The 19,169-nt window shown below is 45.5% G+C and overlaps 2 pseudogenes; one reads left to right on the top strand and one right to left on the bottom strand.

Annotated features, from left to right (window-relative positions):
• The first annotated feature begins 15,461 nt into the window (after nucleotides 1-15,461).
• On the top strand, nucleotides 15,462-16,274 carry LOC149333664 (uncharacterized; annotated as a pseudogene).
• A 19-nt stretch (nucleotides 16,275-16,293) lies between these two features.
• On the bottom strand, nucleotides 16,294-18,756 carry LOC149333663 (uncharacterized; annotated as a pseudogene).
• Between the last annotated feature and the right edge of the window lie 413 nt (nucleotides 18,757-19,169).

Here is a 19,169-nt window from a genome sequence, read left to right as displayed (position 1 = left end):
CGATACAGACTTACGTCCCAAAATCAAAATTATATGAGCTGATTAGTTAAAAATAATTAATCATTTTTCTGATTATTGACCTCTATTACGTACATAATGCCCGTCTTCTTGTACGGTCCACCTTCACTGACCACACCGACATATCTCTCGCACTTTTTAAAATAAAAATCTGTAGTTAAAAAATGCCATCCAATAGATCTCTAAGTACTGCTTTAAATTGAAAAACCACTCGATTTTATGCTGCTCTAAAGCTTCTGATAATAATATAGCATAGGTATATACCTCTACCCAAAGTAACACAATTACCACACAGAAATTGCGCAGGAAATTTTATTCGGGTCCATTTAACGCTCTTGTGGTTCTATTGTTCTCTATGCTTCTTATCGTCGATGCTTTTCTTTCTCGCTCCTCATTACGCTGAGTTTAGTGACCACGGCCAGCAACAGCAGTTTTCCGGAGAGCTCCCGCCCCTTCTTGGTCGGCAGGGCTGTTGTGTAGGCTGCGTGAGATAATTTAGAGCGATCATGATATAAATCTTCGCAGAACTTGTGCACATGGCCACAGTAGCATAAGTCGAAGAATTATGCACTGAATTCGAGACACCCTTCCGTAAAATGCATTCTGGGATATTAAAAGCTTCGTCTCATGCTTTATTTTTCGGGCTTTACCATTAAGTTTCCTGGCAGAACCGCGAACGGAAACAAGTATACGCGAATTGTTTCTGAAACACGTTCCGTACGCACTAACCACCCGAAATAAAACGCGTACCAGCTCTTAATTCCACTGCTCTTGGTTAGCTGTAGAGCGCAAGGCTTGTGGCAAATGTAATGGGGTCATTGTAACCTAATTAGATACGCAGAACGCCCAATGCTGATCCCGTGTTAAAATAGAATTAGCACTATTACTTACGACAATGAAAAGGGTTCAGTTCCTGATACCTGCATATGACAGAATCCATGACAGGTTGTTGTCTACGTCTTGTTACTTAGGAAATACATCACTAACTAGCCCCGCAATGTGCTTAGCGAGGTTAGTCCATGTTTTTTGCGTTACACAATTCATGTCATGCACTTGAACTACCGCTGCCAGGAACGCTACTCGGCGGCGGTTAAAAATTCGGTACTGAAAAATGAGATTACTCTCCGACTGTACATAGCCCAGCTTACAAATAAATCATGCATTATGATACCATTTAGCTTAATTTGTAGCCCTATCAACGAAAACTGCCGACAGCATTGACAAAGGTAAACAACAAAGCAATACGTGAAAAACAGTAAATGGTTGTTCACGCTTACCTGAAATATTAATGATTGCAGGTTCACAGAAACCTTGGTCCTTCCCGCTCACTTGCACCCTGGATCCTTCTGATGGCTCATCATCCCATGTATGCTTGGCGCAGGTAATTTTAACGACGTCAAAAGTGTCTTCTTCCTCAAACGCACAAGTGTGGCGCTGTACCATAATTTCAAGGTGAAGACAAATGGATGCAACAACGGGTATAACCGGAAATTGCTCGCCCGGCAGGAAAGTGCGGAGCACACTGCAGAGTCCGGCTTCTAGCTCAGTGCAACAGACTGACAGTCAAGGGTGGCGCCACCAATGCCTTCCTCAACAGCGCCACTAGCAACTGCTGCTCCTTGCACCGACCTCTCAAGATGAGCCGTGCACCACCATCGCTGTACTTACTGTGTTGAAAATGGCACGGTAAACAAAAATATGAAGAACTGGAGAAGCGAAGAAAAAGGACTCCGCAAAAACAAGAAATAAAAAACAGGTCTCTGCCGGCGACAACATGGGGATCTCAAGTGAACCAAAGAACAGACGGTGACGCACACAGCTTCGCAGGGGGGGGGGGGGGGGGGGGGGGCACACTGCAGGTTCCAGTTAAAAGAGCCCTTTCCCTCCGACTACCGACAACTGACCGGGCCATAACCGGCCAGACCGGTTACCTCTCCCATTGTGTAGCTGCGCGTAGCGCGGTTTCTCTTGAAAAAGGCCAGTTTTGCACATGCTTTGTACGTGTTGCAAATCTGCACAGCGCGTGCTTTTTTCCTCCTGTTTGAACGCTGACAAAGAAAAAACTTCTAGGAGAATTCTAGGAAGAGAAGCAGCTTCGCTACTACCTTCTTGCCCTTCTGGTCACCCGCCCCCCGAGTTCCCCATTCAAAGGCACAGTCGGAGACTGGAGAGAGCCAAGACAGCCGTGCGAGACAGGGAAAAGCGGACTAGCGCGTTCAAGGAGCTCGAAACAAGAATTAGTGAAATTATGTAAAATGTAAGCAGCCTAAAACAACCTTAAGCCTCACCTCGATGGACACTTCCGAGGCGTACACGCGAAGCGCCTACGCGCAAGGGCATACGCTCGAGCCTGTCTGCGCATGCGCAAGGCGCGACGCGCGGCCGGGGCGCAGATATCTGTGCATGTCAGATATCGGCACCTGCGCACGGGAGCTCGCGGGCGCGTCAGAAGCGGGGTCCGGTTTACAACAATGGGATGACCGCGGGGCTCTCGGGGACTCTTTTCTTCATGGCTGGAAGCTCTTTCAGCCTCCCCTAAATTATCGTGGAATCCTTGCAACTCCCCAACCATCTTTTGTTCACGGCTTGACATTTTTTTCAGTCGGATCGCGAGGGGGAGCGAGCCAGCACCAGGAGCATGGAGGTTCATGCCACTTTTCGATGCCCGTCGTGGCGCGTGCTGGGCGCGCAGGCGCTTCGCGTGTACGCCTTGGAAGTGTCCATCGAGGTGGGGCTTTATATCGCGTTTATCTTTATCAACATAAATATAACTAACGATACCCCTGCTGCGTCGTGTTTTCGGATCACTCTGTAGGACGTATTATGTAAACTGAACCGAATAAATATTTCGTCCCTTCTACATAAACCAAAAAGAGGCTTGATTGAGACCTGTTATATTCGAAGTGATTGTTAAAGCGAATTTCGAAAATCGCTAGCTCTCTGCTCCTTGTGCTGGACACTACGCAGTGAATTCGACCATACATCACGTCAGATAAATCACAAAGGTCCCAATCGCCTGTCTTAGAGATTGATACGATGCGCAGCTTGACGTTTGCATTCGCTCGCAGATTTAGCATCTGCTTGTTCCGCAGATTCGGCACCCCATGCGTGAGCGGTCTTCTCTTCTTGAATGCCGATACTAGCGGCCCGTTGTGACACATAATCACGTCATTTTACATGTTTGTTGCTTTAGGACAGTGTGGATTACGGGGACGTTTCAGCTGGTTATCAAATGTAACGATGCGCCTTCTCTATCAAATATGTAGCTAGTCAAACGGCAATTTCCGCTTTTGACAAATAGGTTTCATGAGTCTTTTGCACACATAAATGATGTTGTGAAGGTGCGGTTTCACAATTTATATTTTAAGAAATGATTAGCCGTACACCACAGCTGTTTCTGTATGCAAGTTATTCGGCCAGGTGGCCGCATAGTGTGGTGGAATTATCAGCGTTAATTTCCTAACAAACCTCTAAAAATTCTAATTACTTGATGAAGCTAAAGTACATGTTTTTGTGAAAACACAGGCAGTTATTGTGTTAGGGCGTTCTTTGCCTCAATTTCTCAAAAAACGACGGCGTTCTGAGGTATCTTCAATATCCGGTTAAATCGACGTGATTACGACCTGACTAGAGTGACCAAGGGCGCCAAACTTTTCCCTGGTGTGATGACCAGGTGCATCTCGTGATGTTTCTTCGATTTCTCTAGCCTAGAATGAAACAAAACACTTTTCATCTTCATCTAGTGCTCGTCGTCATGAACACACAAAATTCAGCAACAAATTCTTTCTACCAGGGAACAGCAGTTAGTCAGCAAACATCATTGGAAAAATTAGATCGCTGATATATACTGTTTTCCATGCATAATTGCACGGATTGGGTCGGAATTTTTTTTTTCTGGGGGTGGGGGAGGGGGGGGGGGTATTTGTGTGCGCTGTACTCCATTGCTGCACACAACAACATGTTGTTGTAGTTTTTTAAGGAGAAGCAGAAGGCTGCAACGGCTATAAGAACCGAATTGCCTGATCTGAGGGTCGCTTCCCACTCCAAAGTTGAAGACCGGAATCGTCATCATCGTCATCCGTGATGAACTTTACAAGAAAAAGAACCCTCCCATTGACCACCGATTAGCTGTTGTTGAGTTGAGTCGGGCAGGGTCAGGCTACCCTTGTTTTTTTGTCACATCTGCACATCAGACATTCCATAAGCTTTGACTGTGACTCGCTGCCCTTGGAGTCCACTCTGCCACTCTAAACGCCGACCTTTGTTCGGCTCGTTACTGGGCCACCCAAAGCTCCTTTTTACCGCATTTTGTTAGTGCTAAGATAGGGATGACACCAGTTTGTTCCGTAATGCTCTAATCCTTCCCCTTGACGTTATCGCTCGTATTTTCCTTGCCATGCCCAATGCGTGCTACACGACTGCTTGAAATCCCGTCGAACCGATCGCCACTCGAGTCGACGGAGCTTTGCGGAAAATGAGAACAAGATATCTTAGCGTAAAGTTGAGCACTCAGAGGCTCTTCGGCGGCCGGCCGACATTCGACGGTTTCAAATGCTTACGAAATGCGAACAGAGACCGCCCCTGTCATTGGCGGTGGCCGTTATATTGCCTCAGAGCCGCGTCGCGCAACTGCTTCGGCCCTCTTGATTTTGACATCTGCTGCTCACTTGTTTCTTGTCCTCTTTGTTTAGCACGCTGCTTGCGTTTTCGCTAATTTACTGCTTCAGGTTATTGACTCGGCATTCAGCATTTACAGCGTGCGCGGGAAATTTCAGTGGGAATACACAAATGTCGGCTGCACTGCAGTACCACCGTTGTCTGCATACCTGTGATCGTTTGTGTGGCATAAAACGCAAGCTATGATAAATATTCTCTTTCTGATGCGCGGATTGTAACTATACTTGTTTACACAGCATGATCACTGCAAGAAGACCGGATGATTGCGACGAAACACTTGATAGCCGGACAACTTGCGCTTCCCGGTCGTTGTAGATCCGCTTTCTTCCGTACCAGAAATACTCGGTGCTGAACTGCTTTATCCAGAAGCATGTTCGACGACTGATCGCATAAGCGAAAAGGATCTCATTAGTTATCCACGAGCGGCGCCAGTGGTCGACTGTTGACGGCTCCCTAAAGCAATGCTCGGCATGTCAGGTGACACCGGCGCTTCGCGCTCGTTCTATTCGTCTTGCGATATCAGCAAGCCTCCGCTAAGGGTTACAGTTTACAAAACTTCACGTATGACCATTTCCATTCGCCAAAACTTGTGTATTCGCTCTCCACAAAAGCCGAGATCACATACGCGAACAATGCGGACTAGCGTTTATTCGTCGAAAGCAAGGGTCTCATCGAAGCAGCTCATGACGGCGCTGGAGAGCTCAGAAAGCACCGTTATATGGTCTGGTTGCGTGCACAATGGACTTCAATTCAAGAGACAAAAGCTATCTTTCTCTGATTTAGCATTTTTTGCGGTAATATGGGGAGTCATCATACTAAGAAGCAAACAGAATGAGCGTGAGCGTCAGGCTCGTTATAAGTAGGATCGGCGGTACAATCCAGCCGGAATGAAACGCGAACACGCATATCGCCTTCTTTTTCTACATTGCAGATAGGTATTCAGTTGCAGCCAGTTTAACAGTATATACTCCGGTAGACCCTTCACCCAGACACAGGAATCAGGCTAGTTCTGCACAACAGCTGAAAGTAGACAGGCAAAATATTTTGTTTTGTTCACATGCGCTGTTCGCTTACCTGGCTGTAGACGGAATAAAATGGGCTGTTAACAAGTGACCAGTAAATAATTTAGATTGCATTTTTTTTCTCACATGGTGTTCCGAATGGGGTTCTAATAGCCGAACGACGGCTGTGGTGTCGAAGTTAAGTACAGGCTCCATGCGCTGCAGTTTGGCGAGCACGATTGACGTCATCTGGGTAACAGGGAAGAGGGAGGGGGGTGGGGCAAGGTGGACGTCGCTCTCTCGTTCAGTTTGCAGTCAGCTAGGATAGCGCCAAGATATTCCCTCCGAAAGCGAAAACAAACTTCCCTAATTATGGGTGGCTCGACCTACTGCTGTGTTTATATATTCAAGATAAAATTTCTTCTTTTTCCATGGAGATCATGCATGCTTGCGCATGCACATGAGGGCCCACTAGAACAGAGTCTATTTTGGAACTAAATTTATGAGCGCCAGCTGGGAGCGGATTTCCATAGTCTGGGGTGTTTTCAATGTGCCATCACTGGTAGTAGTCCTAGGAGTTGCTTTGTTTCTTTGTGTAAACAGAAGGAATGCGCTGAGTAATAGGCAGTGGTTTTGGGGGGCATTCTTGGAGCCGGCATCTGTATTTTCAGACTACGGTTTTTTATACATCTGTGTGGTTCTGCGGGTTAGGGAGTTTTTTTTTTTACATGCGTGCGTGCACATTGTGGGTACGATGTCGTTTTTCTAAGCGTGCTTATGTAGTTTTTCACGATGTTTCGCCTATAAGTTTTTCTCTATGGATTTGCATCACGGTGCATAGAGCGGTCTAAAATTTTTATATTGATATTGGTGAATTTCCGCCAACTAAAACCCTTTTTTGGATCAATAGAAAGAAAACTAGAAAGTGGATTACATTTTGTAAAGTAATTTATTGCATTTCACATCGCTAAACCCTTCCTGAAGTTTACCATCACAATGAGATACATAACGGCAAAATTCCTTTGCTGTCCCTTATTAAATTAATGCCCTGAGGAAATACCTAACACAAAAGTCCTGTAACATACTCAGCAAGAAATGCTTAGTCTTTTTGTTTACTTACATGCATGCTTCTGTGAGCGGAATACATCTACATAAAGCAAAGCAGTGTTCATCCTGAAGACATCCAGTATATAGCACTACCATTGTCTGTGTGTAGTAACGATGAGTTTTTCACAATTCCAGCCGACCATGTTATGTATGCGGATGTTAGGTATGCGGCTGATTTCATTATGTGAGTCAATTAGACACCTGTTCTTCAAACTGTAAGGGCACTTGAAGGAGTAGGGACACCAAAATTTTGGGTGCGTGTTTTCTTTGTAATGATGCGTGAGGCATTATTATACATGGAGTACCTCGTGGTGTTCCTACAACTGCTAAATAATTTATTATCGATTTTTTCTCTTGCTGTTTAAATTTAAATAACTTAACCATGAGTGGGACGTCAATGAGTGAGGCATGAAAAAATGCCATATAATTGCTGCGTCCTCGTTTTAATTCACTACAATGCTGAAACCAGTCAGCCAGCTTCACTATCTGGACTTGTAACAAATGTAAAACAGCGATTATATTGCACTTTTTTTATGCCTGCTGGTCATTTCCGAAGTTCTGTGTGGGCACGTCGCCAGCAGAGCGCATGGAGTCAGCAACGCCTCGACTGTTACCCGTGCTGCTCGCGCTGCTGACACTCTTTCTTTCATTGTGAGCACGTGCCATCCTGCTTGTGGGGGCACAAAAGAGGGGTGGCCGCTCGTGGTGAGTCATGAGTGGAATGCCGCGAGGTTGAGAGAGTGGAGAAACATATTGCTGTATCGGGGCTGCCACAATAGTTCTCACAACATCAACGGCCAAGAGCAGCCCGTGGTACCCTATAGATTTCCTGGACATATGTCCCACATTCCTGGAAAAAAAAATCAATATTCGAAATTTGTAATCTACTGCGGAGGAAATTTTAAAGGTAATGGTGAATCTTCGATGTGTAGCGAAATTTTTGCAGAACTTTTCCATCGCTCGCATCGAGCGATAACAAAACATTAATAGCAAGACAAAAAAAATCAATGCAAGCATGTCGACGGGAGGTTGGTATAGTGAAATGTTCCAGTGTACAAAAAAAATGCGTTCATACACTTTGAGAACGAGAGGCGGCAAGCCTGGATAACTTCTGTGCGCAAGCGGAAGTAGGCGGTTTTCTCTTGCTAAATTGGTTTGGTATGTTGGGCGAATTCTGACGAATTTTCAATGTAATTCACTAGCATGCATGTTTAGTCGTAGAGCTCGCTCTCACGAAACTATTTTTTTTTTGCCAGTAAAGCCCTCCGCCGGCCGGGAGCCGGAAAAAATGTCCCCAGAAAAAACGTCCCCGGAAGATACATCCCCGGAAAAAACGTCCCGATTCGTGAAGTAGGAAAAATTATCCCTGAACGGGTGACATCAAACGTGTCGTAAACAGCCTTAATTTGAGCATCCGGCCGCCTCGCATGTGTACATTCATGCAACTGGCATGCATGCGACTCGCATGCATGTACGGCTCGCATGAGACGGATGCAAGTTGTTTGCCGGTGGAACGAGTCACTGACCCGTTAACGTAACGCCACGGGCAGAGCAACGCAAGTGTTGCAGTGGTTTATCGCTCAACGCTTGGAAGGTTTGCCACCAAACATATAATGACACCCAGCAAATCATTTCCTTTTACTGTTGTCGCATTTCACTGATTTTATGTTACATCATCATTTGTAGATTTAGCTTCCATGTATTTATCTCTTCGGTGTATTTCTTTGCTTCTAGCTGCATTTCTTCACCGTGATATCAAGGGCTGGATTGCGTTTCTTCTTAGCAAGCTGTAACTTTGCAAGCTACAACGATTACAGATGTCGGCACGGAAGCGACCAAACAACGAACAGGTACGGGGCGTCCATGAAGAACAATGATTGCGGCGACAGGGAAGTGGTCCAGAGCGAGTGCGTCTCTGGATCGTTCGGCGCTACTGCAAAGTCATCTGCTGCAGAGGTGCTTTTACTTTGGATGACCTGGACTGCATGACAATGGCGCGGTCTGGTACTACAAAATACTTCATGCTCACATCTATTTTCAAATCCAAACAAACGTCTAATAAAGAGGGCATGTTTCTGCCAAGTGCGTTCTGGAAGAATTTTTTTTCTTCAGTTGGGGACATTTTTTCCTAGACGGTGCTTCCTCAGGGGACCTTTTTTCTAGGGACCTTTTTCCGGGGATGTATGTTCCGGGGACGTTTCTTCCTACACCCCCGCCGGTCAGGTAACGCAAACAAATATTTTAGAGGCTGACATCAACAGCTGCGTTAGGCAGAGGCGTGTGAGGCAAGGTCAGTGATCGCCTCATTGTTCCTGTGTGTGACGCCCGGCTCAATTTCCGAAGTTATTTTGCTAGATGTAAAAAATGTCTCAAAGTAAAAGTAGTAAAGATATTAGCTTGCACATGAGTGAGGATTTGAATATACGAGATGGCTCTGCAAATAAATTGTTTTGGGAATGCACGCGCGCTGCAATCGGCATTAAATTAAATGTGCCAACCACTGCGTAGTGATAGACCAAACTAGAGACTTTTTTCTGTTAGCCGTAAGCGAGCAGCTGGTAAGCGCATTTCGCGCGTTTTTTTTTTCTTTTCAGCCTCGCCTATCTTTATTTTACGTCCAAATAAACACATACTCGTTATTATTCAGCGAAAAACGTAAAGAAATTCCAACTATTTGGCCAAAAAAGTTGCGTACATCGAACTGCTCAGCTACCCAACAAAATTAAGTATTTTGCGAAAATGTCCCTGGCATAAAAAAAAAGGTATTAAGCTCGAATTCCACGTCTTAAATGAACTTGCCATTTACTTGCGACACACATTTCGCCGCAACGGTAACGGCGGTTTCGTCAACAATCTGCTCCTCGAAGTGGACCTGATGCACTGTCAGTTGTCTTTTTTTTTTCAAGTTCGGCGCAGAAAAAAAAATCGCTGACCACTCTTTCTTGGAACCTACACCTGAGTGGGTACTATCGCGATAGAAAGAAATGCGAACAGCGCGGCGCCTAATTCGAACACAAGTACGCTACAGACATGAATTCCAATTTCGCAGTGCGTAGGCAACATGCTGCTCACATTATTTTCTATCGCCCTTGTACATTTTCCTAATCCTCTTAATCTCGTCAGCGTTCTAGCACGAAGGAAAAGCAACCGTCAGCGCAAACAGATTTCCAGGCAGTCCAACACGTGCAAAGCCTGTGCGGAACTGGTATTTTTTCAAGAGAAAGGGCGTTACGCGCAACTTCTCAATGGGAGGGGTGACAGGTCTGCCCGGTCAATTGTGGGGAGTCGCGGGAGACGGAGCTTTTCACTCGCGTTTGCAGCGCCCCTCTGCCAAGCTTTCGTTCCCTCTGCGTGCCTTCCGGAGTGAAAGAAAGAGGGAAAGTGACACGGAGCTGGACTAGCCCAACACCACCTAGCCACCCTCCAGCTATGTTCTAACTGAGCAATGTGTCGATTTTCTGCTGTTCTGGGGGGGGGGGGGGGGGTCTCGAGGGTCCGCTTTTTCACCGCCTCAGCAACGCCATCTCTCGCTCAGTAGGGTAAGGAACATTTTGCTGTGAGTGGTGGCTGACTGTGGACACAGTGGCGACTCATTTATTACGCAAATAGGCGAAAAGAAACAGACCAACGCGCATAGTATCAAGAACTATTTGCAGAAGATTTTTTACAAACTGTTCTGCTGTGGCACAGTAGTCGGAGTAGAATGGCGAGGTTGGTCAGTGCACCACGGAGACTCGGCGGCGCGGAAAAGGCGATGGGTAAAAGATTTTCGTGTAGCTGTGGAGTTTTTCTCGTCTGCACTGTATACGCTTTGCTGGCAACTCTAGATAGGTGAATTTCCAAACACTTTGTATTTTTTCTCTGACAATTATACTAGAGCGTTTTAATCTTCATCCCTGTGCCGCAAGCAGCGATGTGTTATTTACGCTCCTGGAAAAGAAATGGCTGTAGGCTGCAGCGGTTTTGCAAACTTTATTGTCTGGCATTACCGCAAACAATGCAGGTTTCCCAGTCCCTCACAACGACCTAGTTTTGGGGAACAGCGCCCAAAGAAGGAACGTACACCGCACCACCGGCTTGATGGTTGCAGTATTTATCACGTTTGCGAAGGGGCTGAGTTCGATCCCCAAGCGCTTGTTGTACGTTCGGGACTCTATAATCTATCAATGTTCCTAAAAACTATAATTTCGATCGCAGCCAACTCGCTGGACTTGTAATCCACGTATTTAGACCCATTCAGGAAGGTTTAGTTCGTCAGGAAGGTTCGAAGTGCACCCGAGATAGAAAGCGCGTATATGCATGTATTAGTGCATTTAAATCATAGCAATGTTCGAGGTGATTTATAGCACTGTACTTTAATTGACCTTAATTAAACACCGCTATGTAATAGCTGTCTAACTTGATTGAAGCCTCAATCATACAAAGCTTAGTACCTTGTGCGGTGTGTTTCACCATCTTAATTATCCAATAATATCATGTTTGACACAAAGTTAATTATTTAAGTTAGGAAGTATATGGCACAAGCAACCCACATATGAGGTAGGATATGTTGCATATAAGGATTTGAAGGTCCCCATATAAAGAAAGAGCATCTGTATAAGGGCGCAAATACGACAAAAAAAGCAGTATATGGCACTATATGAGGCACCTTATGGCCGTATCTGCCCGTATTTGCGGCCTTATACGCCCATATTCCGTTTCACCACCCTCTGAAACTCATTACCATTTCGCACGTCTGTTTTTCACCGATCGGGACGATCGCTCGGAGGCCCCGGGTGGTGTGTCGAAGACGATGACGCTGGCAGTGGCGCGGGGCGGAGCGCTCGCGCTAGGCCAGCGGCCATTAAACCATCTCTTGTTCATGGTTCACCACTCCTCTTTCTTCAGCTGGCCGCCACGTTACAATATATAGCACAGAAGGGTATATGCTTGGGCTTGTTGGTTCATAACTGAAAGGTGAAAAACGTAGCGCAAAGAGACGAGGACACAGAAAGACGGACAACACAGCGCCGTGTGTTGTCCGTCTTTCTGTGTCCTCGTCTCTTTGCGCTACGTTTTTCACCTTTCAATATATAGCAGTATATGGCGGCATATCAGGTTTCCCATGGTCATATCTGGCCGTATATACGACCATATATGGACCTATTTAACAAATTAGGGACCAAGAACAATCTAACAGAGGGATTTTCTTCATTTTTAGCACATAATACTCTCATGTAAAGAAAAAGAGATTGCTGAAATTTCGTCACGATTGCTTTATTCCTTCCAGAGATTACACAGGTGTACTTTTTATAGTACACTGGGTCTTCCCCATAGCACATGTGGCTACTTCACTGCATTCCTATTGGTGGCGTGAACTTTGTTATTATGTCTGCGATTTTTACGCAGGGTGATATAACACTTCTTGCAGGCCCTCATGAATATTTTCTGGCTATACTGGCACCGCAGTTATCCTACTTTGCACGGAAAGCTTTCTCCTTTTCAAAGAAGCAGCAGGTACGATCGAGCCAGAGTGTCTGCGAACCGCTGGTTACTGCATGTCAAGGTGAAGATAATAATGAGTAACGTTCTTACCAAAGCAAAAATAGTCAGCAGGCTCGTCTCTAGCGATTTGGCAGATTGTTCAGGCTTTCACAATTGCAAAATTGAGCTTTGGTGTCTACAACCACTACCACTTTTTGTCCCTGATGCTGATATACTGGCAGTAGATGGCTTGATGCGAAAGGTTAACACCTGCCATACCACTGTTGTAAAAGGAAAGGAGTTTTGGCTTTAAAAAAATCTGTTTTTTTTTTGCGCTATAGGCAACCACCACTCTACAAAACACGTAGGCTCACTGCTGTTATAGTTGCAAGCCATAGGTACTATACTGTTGATCGTAGACTTCAATAAAGGCATGTAACCTATACTACTGAAGCAAGAATCGATGTTTCATGGCTGCTTCTATTTCATCGCTTTCTTTGGCCCGAATGGACACTTCCTAAACCCGTTTTGGCGAACAGTTCCTCTAGCCTTAAATTCCTCCCAGTGGAGCGTTACAAGAATGTCCTGAGAGGTAAAAAAATTACAAAAAAAAGATGAAATTGTTATTAAGCATAGAAATCACCTTAGGTGACGACACGACAACACGCGCTTCCAAAAGTTTCATTTCTGAACTCAAGTACTTTCCGCAGACGGTGTGAATGGCATAACAGTGACTGTCAGCTCTGCAGAACCTTCAGTTCTTACAACCAAACTTTATTACAACCAATTAAAATCATACCATCAACATACTCAAGACCACTAGCGGCAAGTACAGCAGCCTCCGAGGCCTTGCTGAGCAGACAAAGTGATTTTTTCCGTAAAATTGGCAGGAACCATAATATCTATGAACTGGAATAAATAGGCGCCGTTCTGCACACAGGAAGACCCAGTGTACTATAGAAAGTACAGCAGTATATAAATCATCACAGAGAAAAAAAACGCTAAAGGTGCGGAACATTCAAAGCATCCGTTGTTTACTTTCGTCTTTCGTGCTACTCTATACTTGAAACTAGCGTACTATGTACATAAATACGGCCGTGAGAAAATTATAAGCAAGCAACTACCGGTGCAGTTCGTGGGAAACAAACATCCTGAAGTTTCACCACAGAAAGCTGACATACTGAGCAGAGGAAGTGCGCCAAATTAGTTAAGGGTGGTTGGCCAATCCCCTGTTGACAAAAGCATGCCCTACTTGAAAAGAAAATTGCAGTCTTTGGTGGTGAAATTATAAAAAATTAACTGTACTTCTAAAAGTACGCTGGGCGCTAATGGGTTAACTGTATATGATCCCATATATGAGTATATACAGCCATATATAAAATATATCTGGCCCATATCTGCCATTTTCGTAAGGGACAATGCCACCAACACAGATATCGCGACGCAAATGGCGGAAAAGTGTGTACTGTGAGTCTGTGTTTGCTCTGGCCCGTATACCGCAGTGGACGCTGGTTTTCTGATACGCGCTTCATCAGGCACCATGAATTGAACTGTGGTCGTTTTTTTTTCTGATCGACCGTAAGTTTATTTCTGGAGTTCTATGCGCTTCGAAAAGTACGCACAGTATTATCGCATGTAGACGAAATGCTCCGTCTAACTGCGTCTGCTTCACGAAGGCGCCGAAGCACACGGCAACCTGACTACGCATGAACATTATTAGAAACGACGTGGTGGCTACTGATAGCCTTCCAGCTTGACAGATTCTCGCGGTTTTTTGAAAAATGCGCTGGCAAAACGGGCCGCTTATTTGTTCGCTCGTGCTTGTGCAGCCAAGCGAACGACGGCGTTGGCGGAGGCCGTCTAATCCAAGCTGCGTGCACACTTCCCCTACTCGTGAACTTTGCATTCGTTGGCGGCACCAGTATGCGCTATGGTAGGCTGTGAGCTTTCGTACTGCCTATTATAATCCTGGAGCTACATTAAGGAAGCAAGGGGTCCCATATGTAAGCGATGCATTTTGACCAGAGCTTAGAATACCATTTCTCACTAGCATCACCCAACACGCTTGTTTGGGTTTTTCTCGGTTATAACTTCGGTCGCCGCAGGAAATACTACACAGGCGACCTCACCATCAGCAGCAGTGTGCTTTGACCACAGCACCGCTACGACACCGTTGCGGCATATGCTCACGCGAGCGATTTCATTTGCCGTGCTTATACTGGCGCGAGGTATCGATTTCGCTTGCCGTAACACAGTGAACCGTTTTAAAACTAAAACACTGGATAATATAGCTCAGAAAACTATTGCTTTAAGGAAGCAAACACTGACTAAAAAAGTAAAGCAGAAGGCGTGAGTATATAAATTTTATTTGTGACGTTGATCAACTCAGTCAATAGAGTATCCATTTTTACATAAAAGATAATCGACTAGAAAGAAGGAAATTAGAAGTCACACCATGCTCTCAATGTCGTATACATCTTTCGCAGTCCTATCGCAAGTTTCCCAGAGGCAGCCTACTGCTCAAGAAGTGGATTATTGGTATAAAGAGAGACCCGGGTCAGAATTTTGTAACTGACCAGTCAACTAAAGTATGCTCCAAACATTCCAAGCCAGATGACATCATCAGCAATGTAGCAAGTGGAAGACGGTTTCTAAAAGAAAATGCTGTTCCATCACAGTTCCCATTTTCGAAAGCAGTGACCAAACGGCGGCCACATAGCAGCGACTACCACACTGCTTCAACAGGGCTCCAACAACCAAAACCAGCACAGCCGGGTCTAGAGAAACACCTCACCAAGGCAGCACTGAAGATGACAAGCCCCCTACAAGCCTCAACGTAGCAGGTTGAGACTACCAGCCTGCAGACTTGGCAGACCAACCGGGCTCTCCAACTGAGAAGCAATTTGAACTTCAAGTTCGTTTATGTGTATCAACATCAAGGCAGAGCTTCAGTTAAAATCTGAGGAACTTAAAGGCATCTATACTTATGTAACAAATCTGAAAAGTTCTCTACAGCAGTTATAAGATGATCTTGTAGCAGAAAAAGAGAAGATTGCCCAACTTGAAGCACATAATGAAAATCTTCAGCAGCAACTTGCTGTGACCACTCAGCAGCTACAAAAAGCACAAGCCTTGAATGAAAAACAGCAAAATAGGTTGTTTTTATTTGACAAATTCACGAATGACTTTAGCAGCATGCAGTTTTACACAGGACTGCTCAACTATCAGGATTTCCAGAAGCTGCTGCTGCTGTTAAAACCAGGCGAAAATGCATGTAATGTGTTTAGCAAGAAACAATGCCTGCCCATTGATGATACCAGGTGTCGATCTCGCAAGCTTTCACCAGAGGAAGGGCTATTCCTTACGCTGGTTAAACTCAGAACAGGGTTTGTTCACCCGTACCTTGGCCACATTTTCGGTATCTCACTTAGTACGGTGTTGAGGATATTCTCTAGTTGGGTGAGCTTTATGTATCTCCAGCCATGGAACTACCTTTGTGGGCACCCGGAAGTGTGATCAACCGCAATATGTCTGCCGTGTTCCGCGAGCTCTAACCGCTCCACAAGAATGATTATCGATGCCACAGAGATTAGGTGCGAAGGCCCTTGTTGGTGTATCGACAGATGGTCTGCGGAGATTCGATTCGGAACTGTTCATGGGGTCACTGTCCGATAGAGAAGTTGTGATTCGAAGTGTATTTCTAAACCAGACATTTTCTTCCAGAGACACTGTCATGTCTGGCAAGGGTTTCACTATGAGGGACCCGCTTGATAAAAAAAAAAGTTGGCCTCAACATTCCATCATTTCTCAGACCGGACCAGTTCAAAAACGAAGACGTGCATGAAACGCAAGACGTCGCATCTTGTCGCATCCATGTAGACCGACGAATACAACGCATCAAGTGCTATCACATCTTTGACAGCCCAATAGCCCTGTCCCTTGGCCCACTTATTACCCAGATATGGTATGTCTGCGCAGTGCTCAGCACAGACTCTTGTGGTCTGCTGAAACAAGCCTCACGTTTTATTCATTCTTTGATCTGCTTCGCCATAAAAGGCAACAGTGTTGATATGGAAGCTGTTCAGTACGGCTTCCATACTGCTCCATTCTTCTTCGCAGAAACACGACCTCTGGATAATGAGGAAGTGCGGCCCGAACACTACAACGTCTGCCCACCGCGTCTGGGTCACACCCATCTGGCCGAGCACTTGCATATAGTGTTCATGGTTCTTCTTGAGTGTTGGCTGGCAGTTTTCGTCAAACTCGACGAAACTCTTTAGATAGAAGGTCTTCTTTTGTCGCATCTATCAAAGAATAGGGGCATTCCAATTCCACGGTACTCCACGAGAAGGGCTCACAGGGATCAAAAGTAATCGCATCTGGTGATGCGCCCAGCCATGGTTTTTTGGTGTTCACAAAAACTCCACAGGTAATGATGTCAACAGTGGAGCCTGCAGCAATCATGGTATCCTGATATCGCACGGCTGCATGAGTTTAACTTGCAATTCCGTATCTGAAAAAAAGGGTTATGTTAGGAATGTGATATTTTTTCGAGATGTATCTCTCAGTAGCAAATACACATACCTGACAGCTCTCACACTGGGAAGATCGTTCAGAGCTGTTAGGTTAGTTAGTCCTTTTCCCATCCATTTTTTTTGCGGCTTGCGACTACGCCAAAGTGCGACGCCGTCAAACGATGGCTCTCGGTGTCAAACCAAGTCGTGCTCTTCCTTTTTTTACTGGAGGCCCTCTCCAGACGCTGGGCTTCAGCAGGTGTGACAACTATACCCTAAAAGGTGCATAAAAACAATGACTTAATTTGTGTTACACAGATACTCCGTGTCACAAACAACGTTATACGCCACGTATCTTCAACAATTTGCGGCTTGTAACAGATGTACGTCTTTACTGAAATGAAGTAAACATAAGAGTGATGCAAATACTTTAAACATTGTCGCAGTAGCTCCATCCACTGGGCAAGGAACTTGCCGGAACTTGCCAAGTTGTCAGGCCACTGAAACACATAAAAGGTTCAGCTGTCTCCAACAGCTGCGGCTGCCTGCTTCTTAGGTTGTCTGATATTAGCACAGAAAACCCATGCGGCACAAGCGACTGTTGGGAGCTCAGCAGACAGCCTTTTATCCGCTTGCCGTATCTGGTTTCGACTGATTCACTGCAGTCGGCAGCTTGAAGCACACCAAAAAAAATGGTGCATTCCACTAGATGTATTCAAGGCATAAGCAAATGCTTTTATGTCATCTTCTTGTTGCTCTAGTGCTCACTTGCAGCATGGTCCCTGTATACCTTTGAGCTGCGGGGAAGAGTGTGCCCGCCTTCAGCAACTTTTCGCCATTAAATTTTTTGGACACTGGTTCCTCGTAGTGGATTTATTCTTGGCACTCGCACCGCTGAGGCAAGTCAATGACATATGAGCTGGTGCCTCAGAGAATCCTTTTTCCTGATGCAGCGGGAGAATCGTTAGCACTGCTTGCAAATGTTTGCACACATACTTTCCACCAGCGCATTCACAACGTCCGCCAAGCACATCACCTTGCAGAGACAAGGCCACTAAAACTGCATAAGGTGGCTTCTCCTTCTTCTGACTTCTGTGGCAGCTGGCCTTCACAAATACTATGTTGTTGCTGAAATAAAGACAAAAGTACTGGCATCAGGATTTGTGGCATGACTACTGCAGTCTCGTCCCCAAGAATCTTTAAGAGGAGAGGACAGCGTAGCAGGATGAAAGCGAAGAAAACACTGCTCTTCGTAACCCTGTCCCTTCGCCTTCGTCTTGTCGGGTTGCTTTACCCGTGTACTGCAATATATGCAAACCATAAAAGTGCCGTCGTCTTACTTCATAATGCAAGAGTATCTCGGTGTTGCAGTGTTTTGCAGTGGCAGAAGTCTTAAGTCTACATAGATAAAAAAAATACTGGAGAGCCACTGTGCGCGGCGCGAGCACAGCGAGTTTACGAGAAACATCGCAACGTGCAGCTTAGAAACACATGCACAAAATAGGACAGCACGAATATGAGCGCGCACGAAAGGTCAGCGGCCGTTTCTAACGTGCGTTCTTTCTGGACGTGTCTCTAATTCGATCTTTTGAAGCAGCGCGTAGAAATAAAATGAGCAAATCAGTTTAATCCGGAAGGACTGCACGTTAACCCGGCAACGTAAAAAAAGCGAGCACAGCACATGGGGTACCGACAGGCGCAGCGTTTTAACGCCGCTCCGCCTGCGCCTAATGAGTTCGGTTTAACAACATTTAAATGCCTAAACGAAGCCCGGATTCTTACATTGGGCAAGAATTATTCGCAGACAAAGATGATGTGACGACGTAGGTTTCGGTGACGACCTTGTATGCTTTCCGCTCACATTTCGTGGTTGCTGTCAACCGCGACACATATGCATCAATATATGCGCTCCGAAACGACGGCAACTTGGTCATTTCGCTGTCCCACGAATGCACCGAATACACGAAATCACTCATTTCCGTTCAAACAGTGCCTCTGTGCCAACAGTGGCTGAGCACTGTAGCAGCTGAATCGCAGCTTAGCTAGTGGTTCATGCTCACAACAAATGAACAGTGGTAGCTAGGATGCGGAGGAGAGCCTGCCAGGCGGCTTCCCAGAGATGTCGAATGTCTTCTCAGCGCGCTTTTCGAACCGAAACCAGAACCACAATTCACCGGCTGGTCACGTATGTTTGCTAAGGGGTTTATCATCATGAATTATACGGGGTAGTAGCAATTAAAGGAGAACGCTTCAACCACTTTCAACTTGATTCGTACAGGGCTCTTCGAGGGAAACTTTTCATATCTGACTGTAATGGAAATGTGTCCGATATAGTTTCTGATATGCATTCGAGTACATGAACTGGGAATAACAGCATGTTAAAAGCAAG

Source organism: Amblyomma mixtum, chromosome 8 (assembly GCF_055824585.1).
Source record: "Amblyomma mixtum isolate Tamu chromosome 8, ASM5582458v1, whole genome shotgun sequence".
NCBI lineage: Eukaryota > Metazoa > Arthropoda > Arachnida > Ixodida > Ixodidae > Amblyomma > Amblyomma mixtum.
Note: the sequence above shows the minus strand (reverse complement) of the source record. Positions and strands in the feature narration are given on the sequence as shown.